Here is a 15,635-nt window from a genome sequence, read left to right on the forward strand (position 1 = left end):
GTGCAGCCATTTTCCCTGCCTCCCAACCACTTGTCAATCTGTGAAATCCTAGCTAGCTATTGGTTCATCAGTCAGCTTGCAAGTGTCCTTCTCCGATATTGGTCCCCTGTTAGCCCAGCAGAATTCAATTGCTTTACTGTAGCTACGCCGCCATCTTTTCTCATTCTTCTGTCTCTCCTCCTCACTTTCTCTATCCTCCTGGCTTTCCATTCTCTCTAGCGCGTGCCCTTTCTCATTCTCTTTCTTTTCCTCTCATTTTCTCTCTTACCCTGCAGGGAGACACTCTGTTTGCTTAATAAACTCCCTTATGTGATTTCCCATGTCCGGTGTGGTTTCTATGGGATCCCTTACAAACCTTATGCTTCTTTCTGGCACCATGTTGGTAGTCCCTGCCCATCAGCTTCTTCCACCTGAGCTTATTCTGACAAGCTTAGAACTTTCACATACCAAGATCCTCAGACAGTCCCTAGCTGAAATTCAATAGGCCCTTGAAAAGTCCAGAGGCATTCATGTGAGAGCAAAGCTTTGGCCAAAGTACCTAATAATATCAGCTGCACTGTCAGTCCAATCTGGTTGAGAGGACAGGGGCCTCCAGATGTACCATGCTCAAGGGAAGAGGACCACTCAGAGAGTGGTAGCTTTGTCAACAATAGTGGTTGCAAAAAGAAAATGAATTACATTTTTAAAGTATTGAAGGAAGATAACTCTGAATACATTTTCATTTAAAAATAAGACTTAAAAAGATTCTTAGGCATACATAGCCTTAGGTTTGCCTCATAAACATACTGTGTATGAATGTCCTATGGGGAAATTTCTAAATAAGAGAAACATATCCAGGAGCTGCTATAAGAGATGAGGAACAAGGGTGATCAAGTATCATGGTTAAGTTTATTATTCTTTTTTCAAAAAATCTAAAAACAAAGAAAAGTAAAAGGGAAATTTTTAATTCATAACTAATGTTTAGCATGAATACATGAATTTGAAGATAAAACATATTAAATAATTTTTAATGAAGATAAAAGTATTGACACATGAAGTTACCAATAGGTACATATGAACCTGGGTATGGATCTTATGAAAAAAACAAATATTAAGCTTTTAAAATAGTAGAAGAACATTCAATCTATCCTTTGAAAAGTAGGAAAGGAGAATAAGAGAATTAGAGGAAGCTATGAAAAGTGAATGAAGACTAACTTGGGTTGCTGAAGGCGGGTAGATAGGGATCTGGCAGAAGCTGGGGAAGAGGCTAATTAAAGACTTTGTGCTTTAGAGGACAAACCCTCAGTGACCTTACCCCAGCTATTCAGTCTCCTTTCTGATCAGCAAGACTGAGAAGCCTCCACCAGGGCTATTGTTTTCCCTTAACCACTGTGTGATCAAAGGAAGCTATTGGAAAGCAGGGGCTTTGTTTCTCTGCCCTGGGCCCCAGGCAAGTTCTTGGAAGTCTGTTTGCAATGAGACAAGGAAATAAAAGGAATTGCTATAGTTGTGTGTTTTGTGGTAATAATAAGCTATATTTGGTGTTTGCCTGGACTCGTAAAACTAAAATCATAAAAGGCGCCTGGTGACAAACTTGCTCTGTGGCAGAATAACGCTCCTGAACAATTATGAACCTTTATCTATGATTTCAGTGGTGGCTCCTAGTCTAGTTGTGTTCTGGTCTTTATCAATGAAGACCAGAGCATGACTGGGCTGAAAATCGCTACTTAAATCCCTGGACTTTTGGAACGAACCATCAGCAGCACCGTGACCAGAGGACTCCACGTCGCTCTGTCTCTTGACTGCCCCAGCTGCTGTCCACTCCTTCACTGATTGCTGATTGACCATTGTTACCAAGGCCAGATGACTGACCACCTTTCCCACAGCAACGACTGCCATCCAGCCTCTGGCTTATCAGATACCTGAGGACATCCAAAGACATCTGAGGAGCTGAGAGAGGCTATGGTTGAGAAGAATCCCCTCGGTCTTGTTGACTGGCTTCTTGGCTAAGAGACGTTGCATTGAGTAAGTTCATGGGGACTGGACTGTAGGTGAACAAGGGAGTGAATCTTCAATGTATTTGTGACTTACTATTACTAGGAATGTTAAGTTGAGTGTGCACTACATGAGTAAAATCCACTTCTTGGAACCAAACTTGATTCCTCTTACTCACTGCTTGCAACACTGTTCAACATTCAAATTTCAAGTAAGTAACACTGTTCAACATTCAAATTTCAAGTTAGGAAATTGGATGTCAGAAAAAAATGGCAGGCCAGGCTAAGAACCCTCCCAACCCTGGCATAACTGTGCTGGACCTACCATCTCTCCATGGGATCTGTTTCCTGTTCTACCCAACAAGTATAAACAAATTATTTGCAATGTGCAGCAGTCATAATTGTTAATTAATTACAGAATGCTGGGTCAAAAAGCCCTAAGATACAAACAATCCTTGAGCACAAAAAGCTATGTTTTTGACTCTTCAGTATATGCAGAACCCAAAACACTTACCTTGGTAATAAATTAAAAATCAAAGGAGGGTTGCTTATGTGGGAAGGATTAGCTTGTGTAGGTATCAAACCATTTCCCTGAACATTCCAGTCCCAAAGGGATATGTTGCTCTTCCAATTTCTCAAGAGAATGGTTTTGTGGGACAGTTTTGGTATTTCTGGTGTAAGACAAGCCTCCATTAAACTTCCCCTGGTTCTTCTTTCCAAATGGAATGCATATTCCCTGGCTTGATGGAGCCTTGAATGAGCTGACCCATCAAGAAAGGACTAGTCCCCTTAGTAGTGATTCTGGATGACTTCTGTGGAATTATTGGTTCCAATACCCATTTCAGCAAAGTTAGTCCCATAATAAGATACAGTAGTGTTCCTGAGTGGAACATATTCTAGCATCCAACAGGAAGTAACACAAAGTCCATATTCATAACTCTTAATTTCCAGGATAAGGAATTGCTAATGTCTTTGACAGCACAAATATTCATCCCTCCAAAGGAAAATCAAATAATAAAATAATAATTTAAAAAATTTAAATTAAAGGGTATAAAAAAGGAATTCTGAAGTACTAAGCTCCTACCAAGTGGGCTTAATTTATTTTAGGTTCTAGAGGTATAGAATTAGTTGCATTCAAACATAGTTCTTTTCCAAGGTAACCATTTTCAGGGAACATTGCTGACCTATATATCTGGCCTATTCTTTCCAAAGAATGCCTAAATTTTAGAATGAGCATTGCTTCCCAAAGTTATATTTAAAAGTTTGATTAATTAATTAATTAATTAATTTAAAAAACTCAACACATATATTCAACATACAGTTTGTGTAAAGCTGCACATCCTCATATTCACACATTCCTGGGCAACTGTACCTGCAAGACCTCCTCACCTTCTCATGGGTCAAAACCAGAGACGGGTGCATTTTTGTAATTTGGGACTCACCGTTTAGTTCTGTGAAACTCTACAGCACTTGCTCAGCTAGTCTCACTGTGAAACTATCATTTCTATTTATGCCAGGAGGATTTCCTGGTGCTCCAACTTTGGCTGGGCCCTGAAACTCCACACAGATCAATGTGGCTACCTGTTTGTCACATTGAGAAATTTTTTTTTGTTAATTCTTTTTCTTTAATGTCATCTCTTAATTATTAAATTTTTCCAAGTAAATTATTAAACTTTTCCAAAAAGGTGAAAGACTAGTTCAGGATATAGTATTAGATATACAACCAAGTTATCAATATTGTTCATATTTTAGAAAATTTCCTTATCTATTCTCTTCTTCTCCAGAGTCCATTTGAAAGTAAGTTCCTCACGACACTTCATCTTACCTAATTCTGCTCTATTTCCTAAAATAAGAATATGGTTTGGAAGTTATGTAAAGTTCCTTTAGTCCAGTCTCCTTGACTTGCATATTAATTCATTATTTGTTCAATAAATCTGTGTTCCAGGTACACTGCTAGTTACAAGAGATAGAAAAATAATTAAGATACAGTCTCTGTCCTTGATGAGTCCAGAGTTGCACTGGGAAACAAACGCATTGATTACTGTCACTTCTTTCATGAGAACTTTCCCACTTCCTCCTTTTCAGTCAAAATGGCTGTGCTGCCTTCCTTCGCGTCCCCATAGCACTCTGCAGCTCCGCTTCGTGCTTGTCTTCCCGCACTGTCCCGATTCATTCTTGGTACTTTTTTCCTTATGAGATTGAGAGTTCCTTGAGTTCTTTTGAGGATTTTCATCTTTGTGTCTTTAACACCCAACACTTATCCTTAAAACATAAGTTCAATAAATGACAGATAAATAAATGAAGTAATAGATATTGACTTTTATTAGGGAAATATGAGCCTGGTGGTGTAGAAAAATTGAGTAGGTGACTTTTGAGCTGGAGTTTTAAAGGATGAATAGGTGGAGCTGGGGAAAGGCCATCAAAAGGAGAGAAACTGCACGTAACAAGGTATCTAGGTTCCAGAGAACACGGTCACCTATCAAATGGGCAAAATATAAGGGACAAATTATCACAGGGAGAATGTAGGTTGGATTAGACTTTGAAGGGTCTTGACCATGAAGCTAAAAGCACTGGGATTCCATCCCATAGGTGATGAGGGGGAAATAGAAGCTTTTAAAGAAATAATATGATCACTTTTATTCTTTTAACACGATTATTCTAGTATCAGAATGGGATGGAGGAAACTAATATTAAGGAGGAGAAACAAAGAAGAAAACGATTGAGAAAGACCCAGTGGCTTGACAACGCCACAGTGCTGGGCGGCCACATCCAAACTCCAAATGTGGGTGGGGCAAGACTCCTGAGTTAATGATTATGGGATGTGGGTTAAGCACAGTCCAGCAGAGGGTGAGAGGAGGGAAACCAGTTACCAAAACGAAACCATGCAGATGAGGAAGGAATTTAGCTGAGTCACACAAAGACCAAGGGTTATTAAATAGGCTGAAAGGCAAAGGCGGCCGTCCAAGCGCGTGCTGAAGCAGTAGAAGGCAAAGGCAATGGCTGTGTGTGTTGGCTGTGGTCTAGGGGCTGTGGGAGGAGTGCTGCAGAGACAATCAGGGACTATATGGCCCTGAGTTAAGGTTATATGTAAGAGTCGTTTCTGGCTATTGTAAGTGGTTTACTTGGTTTTATCTAGTTAGGCAAAAGATGGCTGTCAGCAGTTGGCTGCTTTAAAGCCACGTACCTTACACAGGACCGTTTCCTGGCTAGGCATTTTCCATTGGCCAGAGGTGGGTAGGCCTCATCTTCTGGAAACAAAAGCTGAATTATCCTAGGATTTCTCATTACCTCTTACCACCCACTGGCAGACGGATGGAAGAGTCGAAGTGTAAAGCATGCTAAGACAGGCCTGAGAGGCTCCCGACAGTGCCCTGTACTCTACACATCTCTGTTCAATGAGGTGTGAAGCTTTGCACCAGGCACACCAATCCACACCCAGAGCAGAGGCGTAGGTGTGCTGGAGAGGAATTTGCCCTCAGGCCTGCTTCCTACAGACCCCACACAACCTCCCAGTGCTGGAGTAGGGCAGTCACCAGAGGTCAGCCACCTCCTTTTCACATCACCTGGCACAGGAACTGAGGAGGGAGAAGGAGGGATGCAGGAATTCCTTGTGAAGCCAGAATTAAGGACAGGTAGTTAGTGTAGAAATAGGGGATCGGGTCAAATGGAGGAAATGAAGCCAAGAAGCCATCTGCCTCTGGAAGTTGGAGACTGCCCCTGGAAGAATGGAATGTCAAGGATCTCCAGAGCCCATTGATTACCAAACTTACCTGCCTTTATCAAGGACTGCAAGCATGGAGCTGCTAATTAACGCCCCTTGGGCCCTTACCTGCCTGAATCACCTTGGCCCTCCCCTGTCCATGGCTTCTCACTTAATGCAAAACCAGACCTAGTCTCCTAGGCAGGAAGGAAAGATAAGGGGGAGAGAACTGGAGAACAAAAGAGAAATTAACCTATAAAAGAAGGAGGGTACGCTCACTTCTTGGGACTTTAGAACATCAGCCATGGCCCCCTTCTTCCTGCCGGGAGAAGTCTGTATTATTACCTTTAAATAAAACCTGCTTAATATGCTTGCCTTGGCTGCTTCTCTAGTGTTCAATCTTCAACATTAGAAGGAGCAGAACTCGTCACTATTAAACGGTGGTATCACTTGGAGGCCTAAATCCAAGGTATCCAAGTCATACATAGCTTTCACATGAGACTTAAAGCTGACTGTAACTCCTGTTTCTTAGCTGGAAGCACAAGCAATTCAACTGCTTACAGTAGTGAAGTCCTGTTGAACCATTCCACACCCCCAGTCCCACTCATTCAGTGAACGCTAACTCATTCACATTAGTTAGTAGTCCTCCATCACTTCAAGATACTGGGAGAGTGCCAACTATGTGCTAGGCACTGTTCTAGGTGGTAGACTCACCAGCAGACAACATTTCTCTCTTCTTATAAAACATGAATTCAAGCAAAGAGAGACTGCCTTAAATAGTAAACACACAGGTAAGCAAATCATAGAATATCTTAGAAGACACTAAGTCCCACGGAGAAAAGAAAATGCAGCAAAGAAGGAGGGGTTGAGAGGGCAAGGAGCAGAAGAAAGAAGTAGGTAAGAAGTGCAATTCAAAGAACGGTGGTCCGAGAGGCGCTGGGAAGGAGGCGCTGCGGCCGCGGAGGAGTGGCTTCCTCACAGAAGTCTTCCTTTCCTCTGCTCCGGAGGTTCTGCGGTCAGTGCCCTTCTCAGCCTCTCCAGATCTCTAGGGAACGCTCTGACTACGGAAATTCTTTTCACTAAAAAGATGGACAGCTGGTCCAAAAGAAGAGCTAGCCCAAAGCAAGCCCTTTACCTTGACTTGGAAGAGTTGTTTTTAAATCTCTTCATCTCCTATTAGGGAGAATCTAAAAGAGAGAACCAAAAATAGTGTTCCCTCCAGTTTCTTACTTCTTTGTGTGAATTCCCTTTCTTCTATATTTGGCATCTGTGTCTGCGTAGCCATAATCATCTAAAGAATTCAGGGAATTCTCTGGCTCTTGTTTGAATTTCTTCAGAAACTGAGGAAAGGGTGTGAGTCGTTAGTGTGAGCATGGACTCTGCCAGGCCCCATTCTGAGTGCTCACAACAACCGTCAGAGGCGGGAACTGCTATTGCTCAGTTCTCAAGATGGGAACATCAAGGGTTAAAGAGGTTACAGAACTCGTCTGTGGTCACAGGGCCAGCACATTTAGAGCCAGGACTTGAACCCAGGGCTTCACTCTGGAGCCCGCATGATGCTCAGGAGTCACTTCTGTGCTCTCAGCTGGCCCCTGATAAGCCAAGTTTTAATTCTGCCTTTTTTATAATATTACAAGTACCTGAGTTGAAGTATCTTAAAACATGCTTCCTATAACTGATAAAGCATCTAATAGTACTTTTCCATCCAGCAACTTCCTTTTCCCATAATAAACTCATATCTAAACAAATTTAACACATAGTCTTTAATGAACCCACTTTAAATATGGAAGGGAGAGAGGAAAAACGCAGCTGTCAAGAGCAGCAGGCCTGCCTCTGGGAACCCGTGGGTCACCACCACGAAAACACTCATCCCCTCGCCCACTGGCATGGTTTCCCTCATTCAAACTGCTTTTGACAAGCATTTGTTAAGTGCCAGTCACCAGAGTCATGGGCACTGATAGGACATGTTCTCAGTGTTGATGGTGACATGTTAACGTGACCTACGTTTCACTGGGTCTTGCTTCCATACACCACAGAGGTCTCAGTCCTAATGAGTGAAAGGCCTGGTTAAAACGTGTTTGCTGTCTTATTTTCTTCAGTCTTTTAAATTAAAAAGTAAAGTGTTGAGAAGTAAAACCTTTAGAGAGCAAAGGAAAACCAAAATTGGAACTTATTTTAGAGAAATGGAGAATACTTTTCCTTCCAGGAACAAAACACCAAAACTTTCCAGAGGCCATTCAATTTGTATTGATTGTCTGCATATCTGCATGTTAACCCTAGTTAATCTGTGTATCCTCATGATCACATCAACTGTTTATTCTAGAATACACATAAGGTAAATTTTCCATCTTAACCATCCTCATAATCATATCTGTAAGGGAGAAACCAGTGTGTAGACAGACTTACCTTTATCAGAATGTGTCTTCTTCAACCAGCTTTAGTGAGTCAGCGGGTACAAGAATGAGAGAATGATGTATCCGGAGTCAAGAAGCTCCTGTATATCCAAGTGAGAATGATACTGGGAGATGCTTCCAGTAGGTTCTTACTGGCTTTATTCCCAGGAACATTTGGATTCACACCTACCTGGAAGGAAATTACATAATTACTTTCAATTGATTTTTACCACAACAGTTTTCCCAATCTACCTTGAGAATTATATACACTACAAGTCAACAGCCAGCTATTGTTTCTCATAAGCTCTCTGGTGAGTTGGCAAGGGAAACCTGCAACCACTGATGTAATAACAATTGCAAACATTGCTAGCTTTATATGACTTGCTAATGATTTACACCCTTAACCTAGACATAGAAGAAAGGAAAACTCACACTACTTATCTTGATTGAGAAAAATTTATTTACTGTGATATTATTTCATGTTTGAATTTTTTTAATTGAAAATTTAAAAAACCTGAACAGACATTTCTATAAACATTTGTTAAGGGGTATTTCCTTGGCAAGGAAATGTTCCTCACCGTTCCATGAAAGGTCACGTCCCAAACACTCAAAGGGAAGTGGGCCTGAGAGGAATAGTTTGAATATGTGCTACAGTAAGGAAAGCTGGAGAGAACAGTGAGGGAGGGGGAGGGGGGCAGTCAACAGTGTGGAAACCGGTTCCGGTGGAGCTGCTGCTTCGAGGGCCGTCAGTCAGGGCTGGGAGGTTAGAGCAGGTTTCCATGTGCTCTCTTGGCCCCAGTGGCTCACCATCATTGTGTTCTCAGATCTGCCGAGGTGTACCGCAGGAGAGGAACAGAGACATGCTCACCCTCTGAAGACAGGAGACTAACTCCTAACCCTCTTCCCGTCATTTTCTACTTCATTTAGAGACGCCTGACCTGATCTGAATTCCACTCATCCTGATTACCCCTAACCTGCTGCTTCAGGATGCACCCCTTAGGCATTTCAAAATGCAAACTCTTCAAACAATTTTCTTCTCTTAGGGAGCCGAGGCAGTTTTCCTAGGAAACTCTTCATATTTCAGTTGCACACCAACCCTCAAATCCCATTCCACTGATCATTCCTGTCTTCAAGTAAGTGCCTTATCACACGAATGCGTAGAAAATGATCTGGATGTGCACACTGTGGTTTCCTGGCAGAGAATCATGGAATGACTCTCAGAGTTGCGAAGACCAGTTGAGCTCTGTTGCCAAATAAGATAACACTTGGCCCAAACTCAGCAGATGTGTGTCTGTGTTTGAAATGAGGGACAGAAAGTGATGCCAGTTGGACACATCCCAAATACCTTACTGACACCGGGCATCTCTTCCCTTGTACAACCCCTTCTTGTTCTCCACCAGGCCATTAAGGTAAGTGCCCCCCACACAGGTTTGAAACAGTGGGTACCTAGACAGCTCACTAGGCCGTCTTCACATTCCCCTCTCCTTCCTTGGATCCCTTGTAGTACTCCTGAAGAGCAGTGTCAAAAATCAGGTGGACCAGTTCCTAGAAGCTGCCAACTCCTCTGTTAGGTGTTTTATTGTTGCTGTTTTGGTTTTGATTGATTGAACCCAGGGGTGCTTTACTACTGAGCTACATCCCAGCCCTTTTTTGTGTTTTTTTATTTTGAGACAGGGTCTCACTGAATTGCTTAGGGCATTGCTGAAGCTGGCTTTGATCTTGCCTCAGCCTCCAGGATTAAAGGCAAGCACCGCTGGCTACAAGTTGATTTTGACCTAGAAATGACTACCAAGAGCTATACGCCAAAAGCAGGTGGGTTTGCAATCCTAGAGCTTCAGATTTGCTTTATGAAATTCGGTAGCAAGTGTGAACTTAAGATAACTTTCATCACCTTTTTTGCCTGCTTCATTTTGTTTTCATACAAGAATATCTGGAAAGAAGGACCCTTGTGTTTAAGGCCAAGGACACCATAAAATGGACACTATGGGCTTATCTGTGGTCTGAAATGGATTTACTAAGGTTTCTCACATCAAAATTCAGGCCAATAGCTCTGAATGCAGGTAGAAGACAGGAAGCTCAGTGCTTTTCAGGAATTCTCAGTGTCTGTCACGGCTTGAAAGCCCCAACCTGCGGGTATCACAGACAGTGAAGCACAAGGGGCGGCACGTTTTGGGGATGATTTGAAAATAGCAATTACAAAAGCATTTTAGAAATGCTGGGGAGGTAAGGCAGCTTTATTTTTTCCATAATTCTTTTTTTAAGTGATAAATATTCTTATGTAATATTATACATAAACCACACTAAAATGCTTTTCCATAAGGAGATTCTATTTAAGTTAGCATGGTCAACAAAAATATAGACACTGCTTCCTTATCTTCAACCATTGCCATTGTGTTTGTTAATAGCCTAAGAAACACAAATTGAAACACATGTGAATCATGCTTGGTTCTGAGAGAGTGAAGGGATTTCTGCCGCATTTAAACATTCACATAATTAGTTATATAAACCTAAATATAAAACCAGTTTTAAGATATTCACCATTTTTGTGAAATAATGAACATTACTAATTAAGTCCAACAAAACTTTAAAAATAGAATTGGGAGTGTAACCAAAATGTTAATTTAACTAAAAGTCAATTTTACTTAAATCAGCACTGTCCAACAAAAATACTTTTGTCAGTCATTTATGATCTGAATTCTGGTGTATCATATCAATTAAATTGTGGTGCACATAAGAAAGCCATGATACATTTGTTTGGTAATAAATAAGGCAATGGCCATCACTCTTCAGTAGTTTTTCTGAGATAAGCTCTTAACTCTACCTTCCTCCCTTCTTCTCAATGCCAGTGACGATCACTTTTGTCCCAGGGATGCACCTGTTGGGGTTCTGCAAAGTCTCCTCCGTGTGTCCTCTCCCCAGGTGATGCCTTTGTTCTTGCTGGCCTCGGAGCAGCCTGACCTGTCTTCTACCCACATGGTCCATGGAGATTCGGCCCAGCCTTGTGTCTGCCTCCCATTGCCAGGGTGTGGCACTGGGCACACTTCTGAACCAAAGTCTTCTTGTTTTCTGAACATCACCCATTTTTAATTCGTCGTTCTTTGGTCGCTCGCGCAAAGAAGGTTCCCGCTCAGAAGCTGGACGTTCCACTCTCTCTTCCCTAATCTTGTTTACTTCTCCATGACAAGACAGAGATTTCTGATAGGAACTTTTCTCATGGATTCTCCACATGATATTAAAAGGAGTGTGCCTAATTATGCGCTTGTGAGAATTGCCACTCTGTTTCTTCTTTTTGTAATGTTCACTCCTCCACAAAATTAGGAAAAGCTTCCTAGGATGGAGGGGTCCAAATTGTGTCATATAGTCATTGAAAGTGCAAGCTTCAGGATTAGACCAACACAACTCCAAATCCAATACTCACTCTGCCATATATTGTTACTTAGAAGCTTTTTCTGTGTAAGACTTAATTCTCCATTTCTAGGTGGAAATAATACGAATACCTACCACATAGGCTTATTGTGAGGATTTAAGTGACTTAAAACACACATTTAAGCACTCAGGACAGGTCAACTCTACCCTATTCCTTGGGGATGGTAAGAACAGGAGGGATTAAATGCAGGTCAGGAGAAAACCAACTCCAGGACTGGAGAGCACACCTTGGCTTACAGGGAAGCTGAGGGTTGGCTTTGCTGAGATGAAGAGGATGTCTTCAGGCGGCAACGCCTGCACAGGAGAGCCTCTCCCCTCCCTCGGGTGGGAGGCAGTGGAAATGACTCACGCCCCCCCGGGAGCGGGGCTGGCTTGGGAAGGGAAAGGTGTTGGAAGCTCTCCAGGTTGCGCCATGACTTTCTCTGCTTCTCTCTCTTGGTTCAAGACCTACCCTAGGATCGTGAGGACAATGAGACAGCTAAAGGCCTTTGGAAAGGACTTAGGAATGTCACCACCCTGGCCAACTTGACGGCCAAGCATATGTCTCCTCATTCTAGGACTTGGCTCTACAACTGTGGCAGGTCCTGTACGGCCCTGAGGAGTGCAGGACATCGGTTAATGGCTCAGCAGCTGAGGAACTGAGTTTGAATCTCAGTATTTGGCCAAATCTGACCCATCGAATCATGAAAGTGCATTCTTAAATGTTTCCATTTAAGATTAAGAGGAGATTCAGTACTCTTAATTAAAAGAATTCTCATTATAACAGGAGTACCACAGATGTTCTGGGAGATGTTCCAGCTAGGGGTAGCATCTCTGTCTCAATTTGGTATTTCCTAATATCCTCTGAACATGGTATGCTGACCACCATGAGGTTCAACATCTGCCCCTGGAGATGAGGGCCAGAAAAGGGGCTTAGAAGATGTCCCTTTAATAATAAGGAGAACTGTCACCAGGCTCTCTATTATTAATATGGAAGCTTATATTTTATTTGATTTAGATAAATTTTACACTTTCCACTAAATTGGAAGACTCATTCAAAATGATTTCTGTTTTTTTATGCAGATCAGTCAAACGTGTTATATAATTGCTCCTCTAATTGCTAGAAAGTAAGAAGGGAAACATGTAGTTTTCTCCAGGTGTTTCTTAGGAAAACGGAGTAAGTCCTGGGGTTGGTTCTCTTTTCATGACATTGGACAGTGTCACAAGTGTTAAAAAGGACAGCTATGAGTACCCACATCCACAACACCCATGCATGTCCTTCAAGATTCACCCTGGTAGAGTCAATTTTAAATAAATAAAATGGTATAGATAGAAATGAAATCTCTATTATGGATTTATCCACAATGGTAATCACAATGGTGAGGCAGGTTGATAAGCTTTTATCATTTCTGTGTACTTTTTTTATATCAGTGATAATAATAATAGTAACAGTAACAACATATGTAGAGCTTATAATGTGCCAGCACTATTCTAAGCATTTCCTAGCATTCACTCTGATCTCATCCCTCTACAAGGTAGGTATTATTGTCATTTCTATTTCAGTGCCGAGGCAACTGAAGCACAGTGAAGTTTACTAATTTACCCAAGATCACATACGTAGAAGAGCCAGAATCATCAAAATATAGAAACTTTTATATGTTTTCAAAGTAATATTAACAGTATCATGATGAATGCATCCTTCATAACTTGCTTCATAACTTACGTTTTTGAGATTTATTCATGCTAATATGTATAACTCAAACATTCATTTGAGCTATTATACAATATCACATCATATTATTCCTCTACTATTATATTTATTTAGTTTCTTCTTCATGGTCCTATGGATTGTTTATAATTTTTTGCTATCTCAAAAATGTTGTCAAGGAAGATTTGTGTGAGTGTGCGCGTGCGTGCTGTGGTTTGAATGTGCTCCTCCAAAAGCATACGTTAGAAACTTACTCCCCAGTGCAACAGTGTAGGGAGGTGGAACCTTATGGGAGGTGTCTAGGTCATGAGCGCTCCGCCTTCATGAATGGATCGCTGCCCTTGGTGTAGATTATAAAAGGGCTGGAGGCCGTGGGTTGATTGCTTGCTCTATGTATGCTCACCTGCCCTTCCACCTTATGTCACTCCCAGATGATGACTTTCAGTCTTGGACTTCCCAGCCTCCAGAACCACTAGTCAAATAATTTCCATTTGTTACAAGTTACCCAGTCTTAGGTATCCTACTACAGTAGCGCAAAATGGACAGAGACAATATGCTTTTGCATATGTGAAAGAGCTTCTCTAGGGTAATTTACACTTAGAATTGAAAATGCTTAGTCAAGGAACAAATTGCTAAATTAGTCCTCTCAATTTATACTTCCTGGTACCAGCAATATATGACAATTATTATTTACTTCTCGGTTTCACCAACACTTGATACTCTCAGGCTTTTAGATGATGATGATGATGATGATGATGATGATGATGATGATGAATTTCACCAAAAATATTTGATAATATCTTCTCTCAGATTATAGCAGATTGTTGTTTTAATTGTTTCTTCCTGATTTCTGATAAAATTGAGCATCTCTGGTTTTTTGGGATTGGCTTATTTCACTTAACATGATATTCTCCAAGTCCATTCATTTATCTGCAAATGCCATAATATTATTTTTCTTTATGGCTGAATAGTATTCCATTGTATATATTTATACCACAGATTCTTTATCCATTCATCTGTTGAAATGCAAATGTTTTCCCTGATAAGTGGATAATGATACATAATGGGGGTTGCGGGTGGGGGCTAAGAGAAGAATGGAGGAACTTTAGATTATATAGAGGGAAATGAGAGGGAGGAAGGGGCAAGTGTATGAAACTCGGTGGAATGGGACAGACATCATTACCCTATGTACATGTATGATTACACAAATGGTCTGAATCTACATCGTGCACAACCATAGAAACAAAAAATTGTACCCCATTTGTGTACAATGAATCAAAATGCAGTCTGTAAAAATAAATAAAAATTTAAAAATTGAGCATCTTATGTTTACTAGTCTTTCAATTCTCCCCAACTCCAGACAACATATCCCTTAGGACATTGACAGGTGTACTACTTTAGAAGTGGGAATAGGTAGAATATTCCGATAAAGCCATGTGCTTTCACTGCATGGAAAGGCTTCCGTGTCTTCCCAATCCTAAATTATTCTAAAATGACACAGTGCTCTTATCTGTATCATTATCCTGACACTGTAAATTTACAGGTCTCTAAATTTTGTTTTGTGGTTTTGCCTCTGCAAGACAATGGAAGATTGCTTGACATCTGGAATCAGATTTTGAGAACCATATTTTTCAAACCTCAAAACGGGACCCAGAGGTAAGACTATGTATAGAAAGCTTAGACAAAATATCAGAATTTCAGAATATCATCCAGACTATGCTGGATGATCCAGCATTTGTAGCAACTGATAAATATACATAGCAGAATGCTATGTTCTCAGCAGACTTCTGGGGGAAAAAGTTAGAACCAAGCTATGAAGGTGCCATGAAAAAAATATAAATGACTTAAGAGACACCCTATGATGGCCAAGTATAAAAATAAATAAACGATGAGCTCACCGAGGATGAGCAGAATGGAAGCTAGCTGCACATACGACTGTTGAGCACTGTCTGTGTGCAGGTCCTGGGGCACCTGATTCAGAGAATGCCGTCTTCCCAGCTGATGGTGCCCCACAGTTCCAGGTGGAAGTGGAGTAGAGCCAGGCAGGGAGCCGGAGCAAGGGAGCCATTCATGGTCTGATAAAGGGCTTTGAAATGAGGCTGAGTTTCTGGAAGACCATTTGGAATCACTGCAGGACTGGTCAAAGTGCTGGAAGCAAGAAGCAGCTTTGTCCACGGCATTAGAAGTGTTTTAGAGACGGTCATAGCTGGAGGGGAGCAGGAGAGAAAATAAAAAGATGCAGGTTCCAGCTTGTGCTTGCGTTAGCGAAGTGGTCCCGACTGCTGGTGAGAAGTTCTGAAGTGCCCTGGTTGTCAGGGGAAAAGCTCATGGCTGGCCAAGTAGGAAGTGAAGAAAGGGTCAGGAAGGGGCAGAAGGCTCGTGACTGTAGTCCAATAGCAGTGTTCAGCTTTTTAAAAAATGTTTTAAATTTATCTTTTAATTTTTTACAGACTGCA

The 15,635-nt window shown here is 41.4% G+C and overlaps 1 long non-coding RNA gene across 1 annotated transcript; it reads right to left on the bottom strand.

Annotated features, from left to right (window-relative positions):
* Positions 1–940: 940 nt before the first annotated feature.
* Positions 941–15,267, bottom strand: LOC124962132 (uncharacterized). Its single transcript, XR_007104429.1, has 3 exons — positions 15,078–15,267; positions 8,080–8,256; positions 941–4,235 (listed from the first exon to the last, which is right to left on the bottom strand). It is a non-coding gene; the product is annotated as an uncharacterized LOC124962132 (long non-coding RNA).
* Positions 15,268–15,635: the final 368 nt, after the last annotated feature.

This window comes from Sciurus carolinensis, chromosome 12, assembly GCF_902686445.1.
Source record: "Sciurus carolinensis chromosome 12, mSciCar1.2, whole genome shotgun sequence".
NCBI lineage: Eukaryota > Metazoa > Chordata > Mammalia > Rodentia > Sciuridae > Sciurus > Sciurus carolinensis.